The sequence below is a fragment of the Sceloporus occidentalis genome, unplaced genomic scaffold (genome assembly GCF_023333645.1).
Source record: "Sceloporus occidentalis isolate IW3139 unplaced genomic scaffold, rSceOcc1.0.p SCAF_7, whole genome shotgun sequence".
Classification (NCBI taxonomy): Eukaryota; Metazoa; Chordata; class Lepidosauria; order Squamata; family Phrynosomatidae; genus Sceloporus; species Sceloporus occidentalis.
Genome location: NW_028316987.1, coordinates 81051701 through 81067544, shown reverse-complemented (window position 1 = coordinate 81067544; position 15844 = coordinate 81051701). Strand labels below are relative to the sequence as shown.

The 15844-nt window shown below is 41.1% G+C and overlaps 1 protein-coding gene across 3 annotated transcripts in view; it reads right to left on the bottom strand.

Annotated features, from left to right (window-relative positions):
* LOC149310020 (cyclin-Y) overlaps positions 1-15844 on the bottom strand; it is a 122431-nt gene that overhangs the window by 78418 nt on the left and 28169 nt on the right. The window contains exons 1-2 of one of the 3 annotated variants that reach the window (XM_089533504.1): positions 10316-10409; positions 9906-9965 (exon numbers count right to left, since the gene is read on the bottom strand). The exons of the other annotated variants lie outside the window; for them this stretch is intronic. The gene's annotated coding sequence lies outside the window, so the exon portion shown is untranslated. Of the gene's footprint in view, positions 1-9905; positions 9966-10315; positions 10410-15844 lie in introns of those variants that run through there. 3 annotated transcript variants of the gene reach the window in all.

Sequence of the window (15844 nt, the reverse complement as noted above, 5' to 3'; positions counted from 1 at the left end):
GTTATCATATGCCTCTTGTGTTTTGTGCAACTGTCGGAAAGTCTAATGCTCCCCTCCCTGCAGGGAAAACGCTTTCCACAATGTATCACATCTATCCGCCAACATCTTGCCAAGGCTAAACAGATTACAGAAGCAGTGGGTAATGGCATACACCAGTTTAGACACAACACAGCCCTTGTTTCCAAAATGTGTATCACACCATACAAACTGCTGCATGTTCCTTCAGCTTCTACAAGCTAATCTATTTATAGCTTTTATTGGATAGACATGATATGGACTATAACAGAATACTCATGGGGAGAATATAACTTTTTCAGTCAATAAGCTATTTTATAAAGTTCAGGTCCCAAGTACATAGTAACCAGACCATGCTTAATTCTAGTAAATAGTGAGACATGCATAACCGATACAACTCTCATTTGACTGACATATTAAAAATGTACATATTAAAAATGTACATGTTGCTAACTGACCTCAAACGGACTTTGACCTGTGGCAACCTGGGAATGAGGCATCTCCAAGATACCCTATCCTCAACAAGCCTGTTCAGTTCCTGCAGACCTAGGGCTGTGTGCCCTTCTACTGAGACTATTCATCTGGTGTGTGGCCTTCCTCTCTTTCTACTTCACTCTGGGGCTGTACAAACAGCCTCAAAGGGATGGCTTCCAGATCGGGGCTGTGGCAACTGCACACCATGGCCCCGACCTGGCCTTTCCAGGGTGCGAAAAGGAGCTGCAAAAAGCGGCTCCTTTTTGCACCCTGGAAAGGGCATGATAGCCACAGCTATATGGTGCTCCTTCTATGGTGCGTCCAGAGGAATGCCGTGAGGCTGTGCGTTGTGGAGATGCTATGCCCCGACTTTGCCCCTCCCCCCAGCCGGCCTTTCAGGCTGGTGTGTACAGGCTCTCTATCTTTCCAGGCATTGTCATCTTTTCTAGTGAGTCATGTAGTCTCATGACGTGGCTAAATATGACAGCCTCACTCTAGTCATCTTGGCTTCTAAGGAAAGTTCAGATCCGATTTGCTCTTGTACCCATTAGTTTGTCTTTTTAGTTGTCCACAGTATCCACAGAACTTTTCTCCAGCACCACATCTCAAATGAGTTTTCTTTCTATCAGCTTTCTTCACCACACAACCCTCGCACCCATACACAGTGATGGTAAATATGATGGCATGAACAATCCTCACTGTAATGTTCAGTTGTATACTGTATCTTTGTACTTTAGGATCTTGTCCAATTCTTTCATAGCTGCTCTTCCTAGTGCTAGTCTTCTCCAGTTTCCATTCTGGTCAATGAATGATCCAAGATATGGCAAACGTTTGACTATTTCAGTTTCTTCATCATCTGTACTGAATTTGTGAATCCCCTCCATGGTCATTATTTTAGTTTTCTTAATGTTCAATCTTAAATTTGCTTTTGCACCTTCTTTTTTGACTTTCCAAATCTTTGTTATTTTCTTCTAGCATTAGTCATCCGCATATCTTAAATTGTTGATATTCCTTCCTTGAATCCTTACTTCTCCTTCCTCTGAATCTAAGCCTCCATTTTATATATTTTCTGCATACAGTGTGCCCTTGTTATCCGCTGGGGTTTGGTTTCAGGACCCCATGTGGATACCAAAATCTGTGGGTGCTCAAGTCCCATTAAATACAATGGCATAGTAAAATGCTGCCCCCTTTTATAAAATGGGAAAAATCAAGGTTTGCTTTTTTGGAATTTATACTTTTTAAAATGTTTTCAAGCCATGGATGCTTGAATCCATGGCTACAAAGGGCTGACTGTATAAATTGAACAAACAGGGTGGTAAGATGCATATTTGTCTACCTCCCTTTCAAATTGGGAACAACTCTAATTCTCCATATTCTATTCTAGCTGCAGCCTCTTATCCTGAGTATAGAATGTGCATTAGGATAATGTGTTGGCAGACCCAGTTCTTTAAGTACCGTATATACTCGACTATAAGTCGAGAAATTTTTGCCCAAAAAGTGACCCCAAAAACTTGTGTAGACTTATATATGGGGCAATACGGTAATAGGGTTGCCCCTCAAGCTTCTTCCGCAGCTGGGCTGTCTCCCATAGGGATGGACAGGCTGGAGAAAGTCCAGGGTGCAAAGGCTTGCTCCCTCATTTTCCCTGGCCTCTGTGTCCTCCAGCAGCTGGAGGATGCTGGGATCAGGGAAAGTCCTGGGTGCAAAGGCTTGCTCCCTCGTTTTCCCTGGCCTGTGTCCTCCAGCAGCTGGAGGACGCTGGGATTGGGGAAAGTCCTGGGTGCAAAGGATTGCTCCCTCGTTTTCCCTGGCCCCTGCGTCCTCTAGTGGCTGGAGGACACAGGGATCCGGGAAAGGCTGGGGGAAACACTTGCCTCCCTCCTCGTTCCCAGTCTGGGTGTCCTCCAAAGGGACAGCCGAGCTGCAGAGGAAGAACAAGCGCTAGCTTCTGAAGCTTCCTCCCCAGCTCAGCTGTCTTCCAAAGGGACAACGGGGCTGCAGATGGGACGGAAGGGTACTGAGACTCAAATTATACCCCTGACTTATCTAGGGGTCATATCAAAATCCCTGATTTTGGCCTCAAAACCTGCCCTCAACTTATACATGGTGTCGACTTATACACGCGTATATACGGTACAATCCATAGCTTTTTGTGATCTATGCAGTCAAAGACTTTGCTATAGTCTATAACACACAAGCTGATTTTCTTACAGAATTCTCTGGTGCACTCCTTTATTCATCGTATGTTTTCAATTTGATCCCTAGCACCTCTTGCCTTCCTGAATCCAGTCTGCACCTCTGGAATTTCTCACTCCACATATGGCAGAAGTCTTTGCTGTAGAATCTTGAGCATGACCTTGCTTGCATGTGAAATCAATGCAATGGTCCTGTAGCTGTTGTACATGCTCCATCTCTTTTGAAAACAACTCAGAATTTTTAATTCAGTGTGGTGTAATGTGGTGTAGTGGTTTGAGTGTTGAACTACAACTCTAGAAACCAGGGTTCAAGTCCCACTCTGCCATGGAAACCCATTGGGTGACCCTAGGCGAGTTACACAATCTCAGCCCCAAAAAGCCCTGTGATAGGGTCACCTTACTGTCGCCATAAGTCAGAAACAAAGGCACACAACAACGAAGTGTGGATCCATTTCATATCTGTCAAGTCCAAATATAAAAATGATTGTGTGATGCACTATTTATTCATGATTCTATGAGTGTTTTTGTTAGGAGATAATTATTTTGTTTTGGGTGGTTGGGGGGTGGTGGTTTTGTATGTACTTACAATGTATTACTAACAGCACTTGGATGCTATTCCAAGGGAAACATTTTCCAGTCTTGATGATTGTTCAGTTGTAGTCTTGCAGTTACTGTAATTGTTGTGAATTGCCTTTCATTTCAGATACCAGCATGTCTACAAAACAATACACACCTTTGTGCAGTGTCTAGTGTTACTGCAATAACAAAGGCAAGTTATATTTCCCTTCATGCCTTATATCACTTCAAATTAATTCTATTCTGTCAAAGAGCTGTGTAGATAATACTGTGGCTAACCACTATCAATGCTCTGCAAAGCAAATGTTAAAGAAAGGCTGTAGTCAACTGCCTCTGAGGAGCGATTTGGAAGCAATTGTCAGGAAGGCAGCAACAATGTAAGAATTCCACTAGAGAGTACCAGGCACAGGGAGAATGAAGAGGAAGAGGAGGAGAATGAAAGCATCTCTGTTTAAAATAACAAACCACTTTTAGTGAGAAAGATGGCAAGGGAAGGACCACAAACAGCCCTGGAAGCACTTCCACAGATGTGGATATTTTATATATGTCAAATCAGTATGATTAAATTCTTTCCATTCAGTTGTACAGTATTTGAATAAAAAAGAAACATCTGAGTTCTTAATAAAAATCACTTAGTATTGGCTACCTGGACTATCTGTTAACTATAGCTAGAATACATATTTATGCACTACAGAAGTACACTCGTCCCTCGGTATCCACAGACTTGCCATTTGCGGTTTTGATCATTCGCGGATGGCAAGTCTTCTCTCCCTTCCCTCCTCCTTCCCCCCGGTACCAGAGCCACTGGGGCCTGTAATCCATGCCAACTGAATGGGGATTCGCTTTCCCAGCAGCACTCGAGCCCAGCATGCGCACACCCCATCCCACCCCTCTCCACTGCAGCAAGTGGGCATGCAATATGTCAACTGGCTGCGGCAGAGGGGGCAGGGTGTGCGTATGCCAGGCCACAAAAGCAAGTCTCCATGCGATTGGTGTGGATTACAGGCCTCAGTGGCCCTGGCGCCGGGGGGAAGGGAGGGAGGAATCCCCTTGTCCCTAATGGCGGCCCACCATTGGGGACAATGGGACTTAAATATTTGCGAAATTTCAGATTCGTCGGGGGGCAGGAACATATCCCCCATGAATCTGGAGGGACCACTGTACTGTTAACTGAGCATCCTGTTATCAGGCAGATTATTTTCTAAAAAACTTTTGAACTAAGGGAAACAAAGGAGGATTTTTGTCAAAGCTTCAGGAAAAGAAAAAAGAATTCAACTATAGAACAAAATCGAGGTGAGTTGATTCATCCGTTTCTGCACCAAACAACAACATACTTAAATATCAAAATGACTATTTTCAGTTGCAAACCATTTTTCTCAGATTCAAATCAAGGCTGTTAAGTCACCCCCCAAAATGCCATTTGGCCCTTGAAAGTTTTTAAAACATGGACCATTAGGAGTCAGATATGCAGTCCTAGAACCATGCCAGATGTAATTCTGCCCATTATTTATTGACTTTGCAGTAAATGCAAAGCATCAGCCAACACAAAGCATCACCCAAGATAAAAGATATTCAGGAATGTAAAATTTGTTAAAATAGGAAACATTTAAGGCACAGTCCAAGGAGGAATTGTTATTTATTGACAAAGGGCCCGAACAGACAGGCCAAAATAAAGCTCCTTCGAGTCACTTTGGAGGTATGCTGTTTAAATGATGCATGTGTTCTATGAAGCCAGAAGCTGTGCCAAAGCCACACTCCAGTCCCAAGGACTGGAGCACAACTCTTAAGATGTGTGTGTCATTTAAACAGCATACCTCCAAAGTGACTTGAAGCAGCTTTACTTTGGCCTGTCTGTTTGGGCCCAAAGTAACTGAATGTTGCATAAGAAGCACCTAATTCACATCATCTTCACAGAAACGTTAGCCTGACCATATATTTAAATCATTACCCTTTTAGACTTTTGCCTTAATTCCCTGCTTGTGGAATCTCATAGAATCTGGTTGGTTACAGTGGGAGAAAGACCACCAGGTAAAGAGAATTATAGTGACATCTAGAAGTCTTCTCAAACTGGGAGTGCTTGGAGTCATAGGACAGTATTCAAACCTCAGCAGGCCTTGAACTATTATCTTAGATGATATCATGAAAAGTCCATCTGTATACCATTAACTATGTCTCACCATCGGAGAAAAAGTAGCTATAGCAGCTCTTGCACTGGTACATTAGACCATCAGTTAATACTTCTGCAGACTTCAGTGTTGAGAAACTTGCTGGTCTGAGCAACTAGCTCATGTTTTCGTTGTTTTTATCGACCATTTTCACCAGTTCCCCCCATCTATCTTTGCCTCCACTTCATCATCATTTTCAAAGCAGCACATACATAAAAGATTTCTATCCCACTGTTTCACAACAATCCTTGTGGCCCGGCATACGCATGCCCTGCCCCCTCTGCCGCAGCCAGTTGAATTCCTCTTTGGTGATTTTCACATTTTCCATTTCTTATACATGTTCCTTTTAAAACAACCTGTGCGTCCATCTCTTTCAACTTCGTACTCAAAGCCTCATAATCCCTTATGATATTCTGAAGGCTGTGCCTTGCAGTATCGTTGATTCCCACATGAACCAAAAAAAGGGGGTAACGGTCAGTAGGCTTGACAAGTTTTGTCAGCCTCTCTGTCACATCACGGATCTTTGCCCCAGGGAAACAGCACACCTTGTCAGGCCCACAAACCACTGGTTTAGTGCCTCTCAGCAAGGAGTCCCCTACGACCACCACACGCCTCCTCTAAGGTTTAGCAGCGGCTGTTCCCATTGGTGGAACTCTCTGGGTACCCTGCTCTGTTCCTGAAGTCTGTCCCTGATGCTGTTCCTAATCATCCTTATTAATAGTGAGAGATTCAAATCTATTCTGTAGCTGCAAGCTCACAGAACGTTCCCTGGTTTCCCTACTTCTGTGTGTGACCTTCCTCCAAACTATCTACTTCTGTAGTATGTGAAGTGACCTCCTCCTCCCCAGCAACTTCCTCTGTGTGTTTCCCGTCCAGGACTGTTTGGTCCGTTCTGGTCAGGAAAACCTCTTGCTCCCTATGATACTTAAGTGTAGCTATGTGAGCCTCCAGCCGCTGTACTCTTCTTTTTTCAGTCAGTCTCAAAAGTGCTATAAGATCTCTTTACTTATGGAACACTTGTGACACACATGTAATGAACAACTAGTTACAAATTCAGTTTTCCAGACCTGCCATTCCTGTCTCACTGTACCCTTTCCAGCAGCAGGCAAAGACCTTTTTATTTAGGCAAGGTTTTGGTTCTTAACTGGTTCCAGCAGATGAAGCTTTGAATGGGGGAGGTATTGCGTCTGTATTGTATTATGCTTTAAATGTGTTTTTAAATTGTTTTAAACTTGTGTTTTGATAAGGTTGTGATTTTTCTTTTAACCTTTATATTATTATGTTTAAATTGTACATTACTTTAAATGGTTGTAAGTCACATTGAGAAAGGGAGAAAAATGCTTAAATAAACAATAAAATATTTTGCTATTTATAGTCAACTTCTCCAAAAAAACTTCATAGGATTCATTTTATCAACACCACTTTGCAACTAATTCCATACACAATGATGGTTTGGAGATTCCCACAATACAATTTTGAAATGAACATTTCAAAAGCAGCTTGCAAATTGGCATGGATTTGGATGCAACTGCTGTTACAAAGCAAGAATTAAAGCTTCTACTCAGCTTAGACATTTGGACTTAACTATGGCAGCTGTCTAGACCTACAGCTGCAGCTTTTAGAAGAGCAACTGTAGTTTAGGAGATTAGTTTAGTCTTTAGCATTCCATTTTCACAGCTTGTGTATTGCCAGAACCACAAAATTCTCAAAACAAAACCCAAAGGTAAAAGATTTAATGATCTGCTTCTTGTCATGGTCAGATTACTTATGCTGGGACATATACTAGCAGCAACTGCCTCTCTCTTGAAGAGAGACCTATTGAGATGGTTCCCCTTGGAGGTGATGGATTAGAATAGATGCACGGATGCAATTACAGACTCCAAAGATCTCTAGGAAATTTTCCAGCCAATATGATTGGCAGTCCTGTAGAAGCCCTGGTTGTTTCTGGAAAAGAGAACTTGTGCAGTTGACATGATTGTCCCTGAACAACCTTTTCTGCTTAGCACAACCTGCCTGACTCCGTGGTATATATGTGAGTTGAGAGCAATGAAGCAAATTGCAAGACATTCTGAGTGTAAATCAATATGAACAAGAGCTGATTGTGCAACCTACTTTGATATACTGATGGCAGCAAAAAAGCTCTTTTTGTCACCACTATAATTGCAAGGGCTTTTCTGAGTGATATTCAAGTGGAAGCCTTAGTAGTGCACTGTGACATTTTTGCTAGAGATTTTGAAGGGACAAGTTTTGTATCATGTAATTTCTACAGGTCAATCCATAGAGTTGTCCAGAGTACTGTTTACCAACTGACTTGGTCCAGGAGATAGTATAGTTTTTTTGAAGAAAGACAGCAGCCCCAGACTCCTTAAAAGAGGCAGGCTGCACAAACTATCCTAAAGAAACCATCAATGTGTACTGATTAATTTCTGGGGACAAGTGTTCAAACATGCGTTAACTCGCCAGACTAACACTCGTTTGAATAGGTCTTATCTTCTGAACTTTGTAATCCAACTCATGTTGACTATGTGGATGAACGAAGGCCCCAAATGGACCCAAACCCCCAAAATCTGTAACCAGGTATTCTAAACAAGAAAATCAGATATCCAAAATAAGCAATATGCAGATTCCTGCACCCTTCTCAGGCATTGATGCTAATATTTTTAGCAGCTAGTAGTTTTTGCTCAAACATTTCAGCCTGAACATGGCTATCATGAGGAGAAATCCCTACAGGCTTACACAGCCTCTAAGTTTGTGAAGAACTAGAATGAAAAATAAGCACTGCAGAAATCAATAAATATGGTAATATAAAGATAATCCCCTTACTGGTAAATTTAGTAAACCAAAGCACAAAATAAGAAAAATTCTCCACAAAGCATGCATTGTTTGGGACAGCTTGTTCTTCTACCAGCATGGCACCTTAAAAAGAAAATGAAACTAATATGACCACTGCCTTTTTGATAAGCTATAATGAATATTTCTGGGGGAGTGGGGTAGAGAAAAAGAAAATAGACCAAAGTCACAGATAGAAATGTACTCTGCTTTTGCTCTTTCTTAAAATGGCAGGTGTATTACAAGATGTGTTCATGGACACATCTTGGCAGAGAGAAGCAAGAAATATAACAGACGCAAATAGGACACCTTGAAAAGATGCCAGTGACATCTGCATTAAAATCTGCATTAGGGTAGTAATATGAACATCTGAACTCAAACACTCCTGGATGCTTAGCCGTTCTAACCAGATGCAAATGAACTATAGAATGATGTATTCTCTCTCTGCAGCACCTTCCTTCTGGAACTCAATATTAACTATTCATTTACAGATTTTAACCACAGTTAAATGACTGCAGAATCTGCATTACCCAGGTTTGCAAGGAAGCTACAAACCCTGGAAGTACTAATATAACTGGAAATGCTAACACAACATAACCATATTTCTGCCTGGGCTGGTGGGAGATAAACAGGAGTATTTGTACTCTGAGGGGACCGTATAATCCTCTAACTTGCTCCCAACTGCTTAACCATAATTAAGCATTACATGTTCCCCCATCCATTAACAACTACAGCAGCTCTTTGATATCAGCTCTTAATTACTTTAATATTACAAATATATAATTGTACTTTAAAGAGTTATAATTATATTCATTAACTTCCTCCTACATGTTTCCCCCAAATTGTAATGATTTCCTTCCAAAATAAATTTAAGGCTGCATAGTTTCACAAGAGAACAGTGGCAAATGCTCACATATGTATTCATTACATCGAATGTTTTGATCCATTCCATTTTGACTTTTGGCGTTATTGTGAGATTAAAAGGTGTTTGCCTCACCAAATACCAATGCAGAATACTAATGGTCACCATATGCCAAAACCGAGTGCTAGCTTGCTGGTTCTCCTAGACCTCTCCAGAGTCATAGTTCAATGCTCACACTACTGTGCCAGATATGGTCCTTCAAACAGCCTGGACCTATGCCTTATAGGACATTATAGGTCAAAAACAGCACTTGGAATTGTGCCCAGAAATAGACTGGCAGCCATGCAGCTTTTGCATCAAGGGAATTGTGTGCTGCCTGTAGTCAACCCTGGTTAACAACCTGGGCTTCTAGGCTCAACAATTAATCACTCCCAAACTGTGAACCTGCCTTTTCATATGCGCAAAGGTATTCAATGTAGATTATTTACTGTGTTTAACTTGTTCTCTTTTTGAAATTCAGATTCTAAAATAAATAATCTAGAATTATTTCAGTGAACTACCAGTGAAGTTAGACAACTGACATTTGTAACCCCTGGAGAACCAGCCTAAGGCTCCAGCTATTCTGATCTTTTAAAAAGAAAAAACACAGAGAGCAGCATGATTCCAACTGTATGTACTGAATACAAGGTCTATGTATTGGAATCTTCAGTATACCAAGTTCCAAAACTTGGAGGAGTTACTTTTTGGGATGAAAATTACAAGATTTCCTCTGCCAGCATGGCTACTCACTGGCTAGGTGTTTTTAGGAATTGTAGCTCAAAAGGTAGCCTGTAAGAATTCTGTCTGGGTCTAGGAAAGAAAGAAAGAATCCATATTTAGGCAAGCCCATTCTTAAACCTGTATCTGTCTTCCAAAATCAGCCAATAATGATATTGGATACCGTAAGACAGAAAAGGAATACACAGAAAGTGATCCTAGATTAGATAGATAGATAGATAGATAGATAGATAGATAGATAGACAGCCAAATTCTATAGACAAATTAAAATATCAAAGGTTTTAAAGACACTCTACAAATGACAGCTAGCAGCACCCTCCACACTCTGTTAAAAAAAATGGTTTTAAAATGCATCTTGAATTGCTATTAAACTACATTAAAGTTCACTGGTTGCTTACAGGTATACCTGGTTGCTCACCTACCTTTATGTAGCTGGGAGCCACTGGCATAACATTTAAAATTTAACAGAAGTAAATGTTAGAATAGCACTATTTTTTCTTCTTCTGAGTGTTGGGAAACCATGTTTTGCACTCATTTAACAAACATGAGTGCACAGAAGGAGAGTGGGTCAGCCATCTGAAAAAGAGAAATAATTAGGAACTAGGGCACTGTACAGATGGGCACCTGGATACTGGCCCTTTCCCCCCTGGATCGGTGTCGCAGCAGCCGCATGCAGTAGCACCGATCTGCTCCCTCTAGGGAGAAAAAAGAAGCTGCTCTAAGCAGCTTACTAGAAAGGGCGTCGTAAGTGCTGCAGCACCATGACGTCCCTTCCGTCCAGCACCGTTTGGGCGCTGAGCCCGGCATGCGTCATCATGGTGTGCACCGTGTGGACTGGTGTGCACCATAATGGCGTCTGGGCAGCACAATTAAGGGCTCGGAGTGTGCAGATGCTCAGCGCTTACTGTGCATACAGGCCGGGACAAAATGCTGGTCTGAACAGCCCCAAGCTTCTCTGGATAAGCTTACCTGCACAATAAGAAAGCTAGAATGAAAGAAGCCCATGTAAGTAAAACCATCACAATTTAATACAATCATAGAATCGTGGAATTGGAAGAGACCACAAGGGCTATCCAGTCCAACCCCCTGCCGTGAAGGAACTCTCAATCAAAACATCCCTGACAGATGGCCATCCAGCCTCTGCTTAAAGACCTCCAAGAAGGAGACTCCACTACACTCCGAGGGAGTGTGTACCACTGTCGAACAGCCCTTACTGTCAGGAAGTTCCTCCTAATATTGAGGTGGAATCTCTTTTCCTGTATCTTGCATCCATTGTTCCAGGTCCTGTTCTCTGGAGCAGCAGAAAACAAGCTTGTTCCTTCCTCAGTATGACATCCCTTCAAATATTTAAACAGGGCTAGAAATACAGTTCACCCAAATCCCCTCTCTTGGAACTCAGAATGAGTAGTCATAATGATGCAAGATCTAGTCTCAAAGACAAGAATACTTAGCAATATTGGAAATACTTCACATAATACCTCTAAGTCAGAATGGCAATGGAGGTGTCCAGATATTGGACTTCAGCTCTCAGTAGTCCAAGCCAGCATAGTCAATACACTTCACAGAGTATCCAGTCAAAATGGCCAATGGCCGTATTGGCTGGGAAATCTGAGAGTTACATTGCAAATAGATTAATGTCCCAAATTAATTTTATTAGACCCTTTCAAATAAACCTTGTGAGAGATAAAAATATTACTAGCCTAGACAGCATCCAAGTATGAGAAGCAGCAATTTCTTTCTTTCCAAATTTATCGTGGAGGTAGTATATTGCCTTCCTGCCTCAGGGCTTAGACTCAGTAACTCTACTACCTCAACTCTCTAAATCCTACTGAAAATCTCTTTTCAAAAATAATGTCAAATGTTAAACAAATAAAAACCAAAGCTCATGTTTCACAAACCACAACACCATTTTTCAGCTGTGTCCTATGCCACAGTTTTCTCTGAACAGCTAAGTAAACAACCGACAATATTTTACTGATGTCAAGGTAACTACCTTTAAAAATAACACCTCCAATTAAACTATGTACCAGAAGCCAACAGGAAAGAAAAAGAATTAGCAGGGAAGTAATTAAAAAAAGTTCAGCAATATGCGGAACTGGTCATACACAGAAATCACGTTTTGACCTACATTCAGCGTTTCAGTATTACAGATCTTGCATTTTCAGAAAAGTGGTGTGTACTGAACTTTACATTTTGGTTTGTGTTTGTTTTTTTTAAAAGCTAGAGCCAGAAGGATGGAAATCCATACAGATGACAGAGAAAAACTATCCTGCATACACCTATGCAGAGGTTCCCCATTATACATTACACCAGAAACAGAGAAAATGTGGCTCTTGGCTCAGTGCATCCTCTCAAGACTGCTCTTCTGGCCCTTCCAGGACTGTGTTTTGCTTGCTAGAAACAAATAAAATAAAATAAAATAAAAATGGGGTGGGGGGGGGGTTCTCCTAGAAATCTTATCCACCTTTTAAATAAATTGTAGGCCCTTCTGTACAGTTTAAGATTTAAAAACTACCTGTTTTTCAAGACTGACTTGCAAGAAAAAATGAAGTGACTTCTGACTACTTTGGGTTTGGTGTTTTCTTTTGGTTTGATTTTGAGGAGTGGCTTTCTTAGTTTATGGGCTCACCCTGACTGCCAAAAAGCTTTAAGAACTGGGCCAATAGAGATTGGTTTTTTTTTTCTTTTTAATATTCAAATGATGTACTTCTTGTCCCAATTTATTTCCCATTAATTTCCAGGGCTTTGAAATACAGAGAAGGAGTCTCTCTCTCTCTCTCTCTCTCTCTCTCTCTCTCTGTGTGTGTGTGTGTGTGTGTGTGTGTGTGTGTGTGTGTGATTGTTTTAAATAATCCTGGGGTTATTTAAAGATTGCTGGAATTACTTCCCATATCAGGATCCATTGTCTTTGTTCCTCCTTTGGGCATCCCACTGATGGCATGTTGCATGAGTGAGAACAGGGAGAAAAGGAAACCCCCTCCACCACAATATTTACCACCTCCAGAGGAACACAAAACCCTTGGTATATCTATGCATAGCTGGATGTTGGGTAGGTACAGCATTATAAAGGAGGCAATCCAGGAACATAATAGCCAAGTATTTGCTGGAAGTGTTACTCATCTAGATTTGGTTTAAACTAGCCAATCCTGGTGACAACTGAGTCCCTTTGCTACAGCTTTTCTCCATCACTCCATCAGGGAAGAGCATGGAAACGGAAAGGTATCTTAGCACAGAATGCCTTCCTTTTCTAGCATCATATATGTGCAGCTGGCATTAGATTTAACAAAAATAAAAATATTTCCACTCTACACTCTATTTTTTAAAACTTTCTGCATTCCAGGAAAATGAGCATCCCCACAATAGAATCTCCAAGAATGTTGGCAGCCACCCAGCAAAAATTCCATCAGCTCTATGGTGTCCTCCAAACATCTTTCCCACATTTCCTTTCCTTCAGCAGTTAAAAAAAAATCTCTTCACATAAGACACATGTGATTTTGCTCAAGACACTACCCAACTGAGCACTTTATTCATTACTTAAGGCATACTTTTAGTGGGCAGCATACTTTATAAACTTTAGAATTTCTCCCCACAACAAGCCTAATAAGTGTATACTACACAAATTTCATTGATAAGGAACAAAACCTGAGACAGGGCAACTTGCTAAAATGTTATGGATATGAATACATAAGCTCATCTGTCCACAAAACAGCCTTATCTATGCTGCTGCAGCATATATGCTACATTATTTATGCTGTTGCAGGGGGGAGTCTTTCAATAAAGCACCAAAAATGTGAAGAGCATAAACAGTTGTGCTGAAATAAGTCAATCCATCAAAGAAATTAATTGTAAAACCTCAATATGTATCATTCACTCACTAAAAGAGGAAATACAGGAGCAACGGATGTTTTACTGAACCATGCCCTAGTGAGTTACTTCATGTTTAGCTATCACCTTTGCAATGTGGAAGGAAAAACACTCTTCCTGTTATTGACAAAAGCAAACTGTCTAGGAGTCAGAGGACAAGAAATGAGAGAGTAATGTTTTCTGAGAGTGAGAGCAGGGAAGCAGACGCCAATCCAAGAAGCCCAGTATTTAAAAAATAAATAGATAACTTACTTTTTCTCTGAAAAGCCAACTTTCTATGCAATGGGAGTTTGTTAATTGGGAAGCAATCAAGCTTCTGGCTTCCAACCTGAAATCTCAGTTGGTAAATTCCAGGAAAACTTTTGCCACTTGCTGATAATGATTTTATCACTGGACTCTAAGGGCAACCAGGGACGTAGCCAGGATTTTGGGAAGGGGGGGGGGGGGTCCAGACTAAGTACCACCATTATAAAGGGGCTTGGGTGCGGCGGTGTGGCGGCACACACCATTCATTTTATCTAACGGAAGGGGGGTGTCCGGACCCTTAGCTACGTCCCTGGGGCAACTGTATTGTAAAACCAAGACAACAAACTCCCTACCTCGGCAAATTGTTCATGCAATTGGAATGGAATCCCTACTCTTTTACCTTCAAAGATAGGGAGAACAAATTCCAAACAAGCTAAACCTTCTGTTATTTTAACAACTGTAACAAGTTAGATATTTTTTTTCTTCTGGAAACCAGAGACATAATTTCCTACTCCTATCTGCAATGGGAAAAAAGCCAATGTCTTTCTTATAATATGCTGTTACTATTGAAATAGTCCTACTTCTAACCACATGAATTGGTGTTATATTTCACAGATAACCGAAACATTGAAATCACGTGAGGTTACTTCCAGAGTTCTTATCCCAAGGACTAAGCTTGGAAAACCCGTTTAAGATTATTGCTCCCAAAATTCCCTCACTAGCATGGCATCCATGGGAGTTAAGGACCAAGCAATTTATGCTTCCAAACTCTGACTGAAAGAGAGATGGCATGACACACTACCACACTGCTGAAGCTAAAGGGTTTCAGTACTATAATCTATCTTGAATGAGACTCCTCAGCATCTGTATGCAAACTCCCCTGGCAGTACAATCTTATACAAGTCTACTCACATTCCACTGATTTCAAGTGCACTTACTCTCAGGTAACAGTGTTTAGGACCACAGCCTAAGTATCTCACAACAAGAACAGGGAGCAGGTAAATAAATAAATGTATGACTCAGAATATATGTGGCTACTCACTCGCCACTTTAAACTCTCTGAAATGAAGAACTGAAGCTTGCAGACCACAGACATGTGATGGGGTATTCACCTTCCAATTTCTCTCTCCAGGTTCTCCAATGTCATTTTTCAAACACATTTATCATAGCACCTATATGAGTACGTAGTGAACTTTCTTTCTCTGAGGAGAATGGAGAGTAACTGCAGCCAGCCCAAGATGGGTGGTGTGTTGCCAGAAGCAAAGAACAAACAAGATGGCACGCAATTCCTTTCCAAGCTTAAAGGACACTGGACCTCAGTTAAATATTTCCTCAACCCTGGTAATAGGAAAGCATCCTCCACTGTGCCTGTGAGCTCAGGAGATACAGCACTGGCCACATGGTACACAGTTCTCTCTTCCAACAACATACTGCTACCTCCCAGCATCTGCTACTTGAGATGAGTGTTTCACTCTATCTGACAATAGCCTGTGAGTGGGAATGGTAGGAAGAGGTCACATTTAGAATTTGATCCTAAATTGACTATACCAAAAGCACAAGTACTGTTATAAGATTTTTTTCTCCTAATGCTTTTTTTTAAATGCTTGCTTTGCTTTCTAGATATTATAGCTTTGTTGATAAATTTTCCTTTGTAATCCTTATTACTTTGGAAAAGCCGGACTACAAATGGTAGGGTTTGCCAACATGTGTATATGTTGCCATTCACATTTCACTCACAGCAACAAAATATGACATAATTTCCTTCCCTTTTCTCACAAATAAATTCTTATGTGGTGAACCATATAGTGTTGCATGCATGAGGAAATCATTAGCCCAAACTT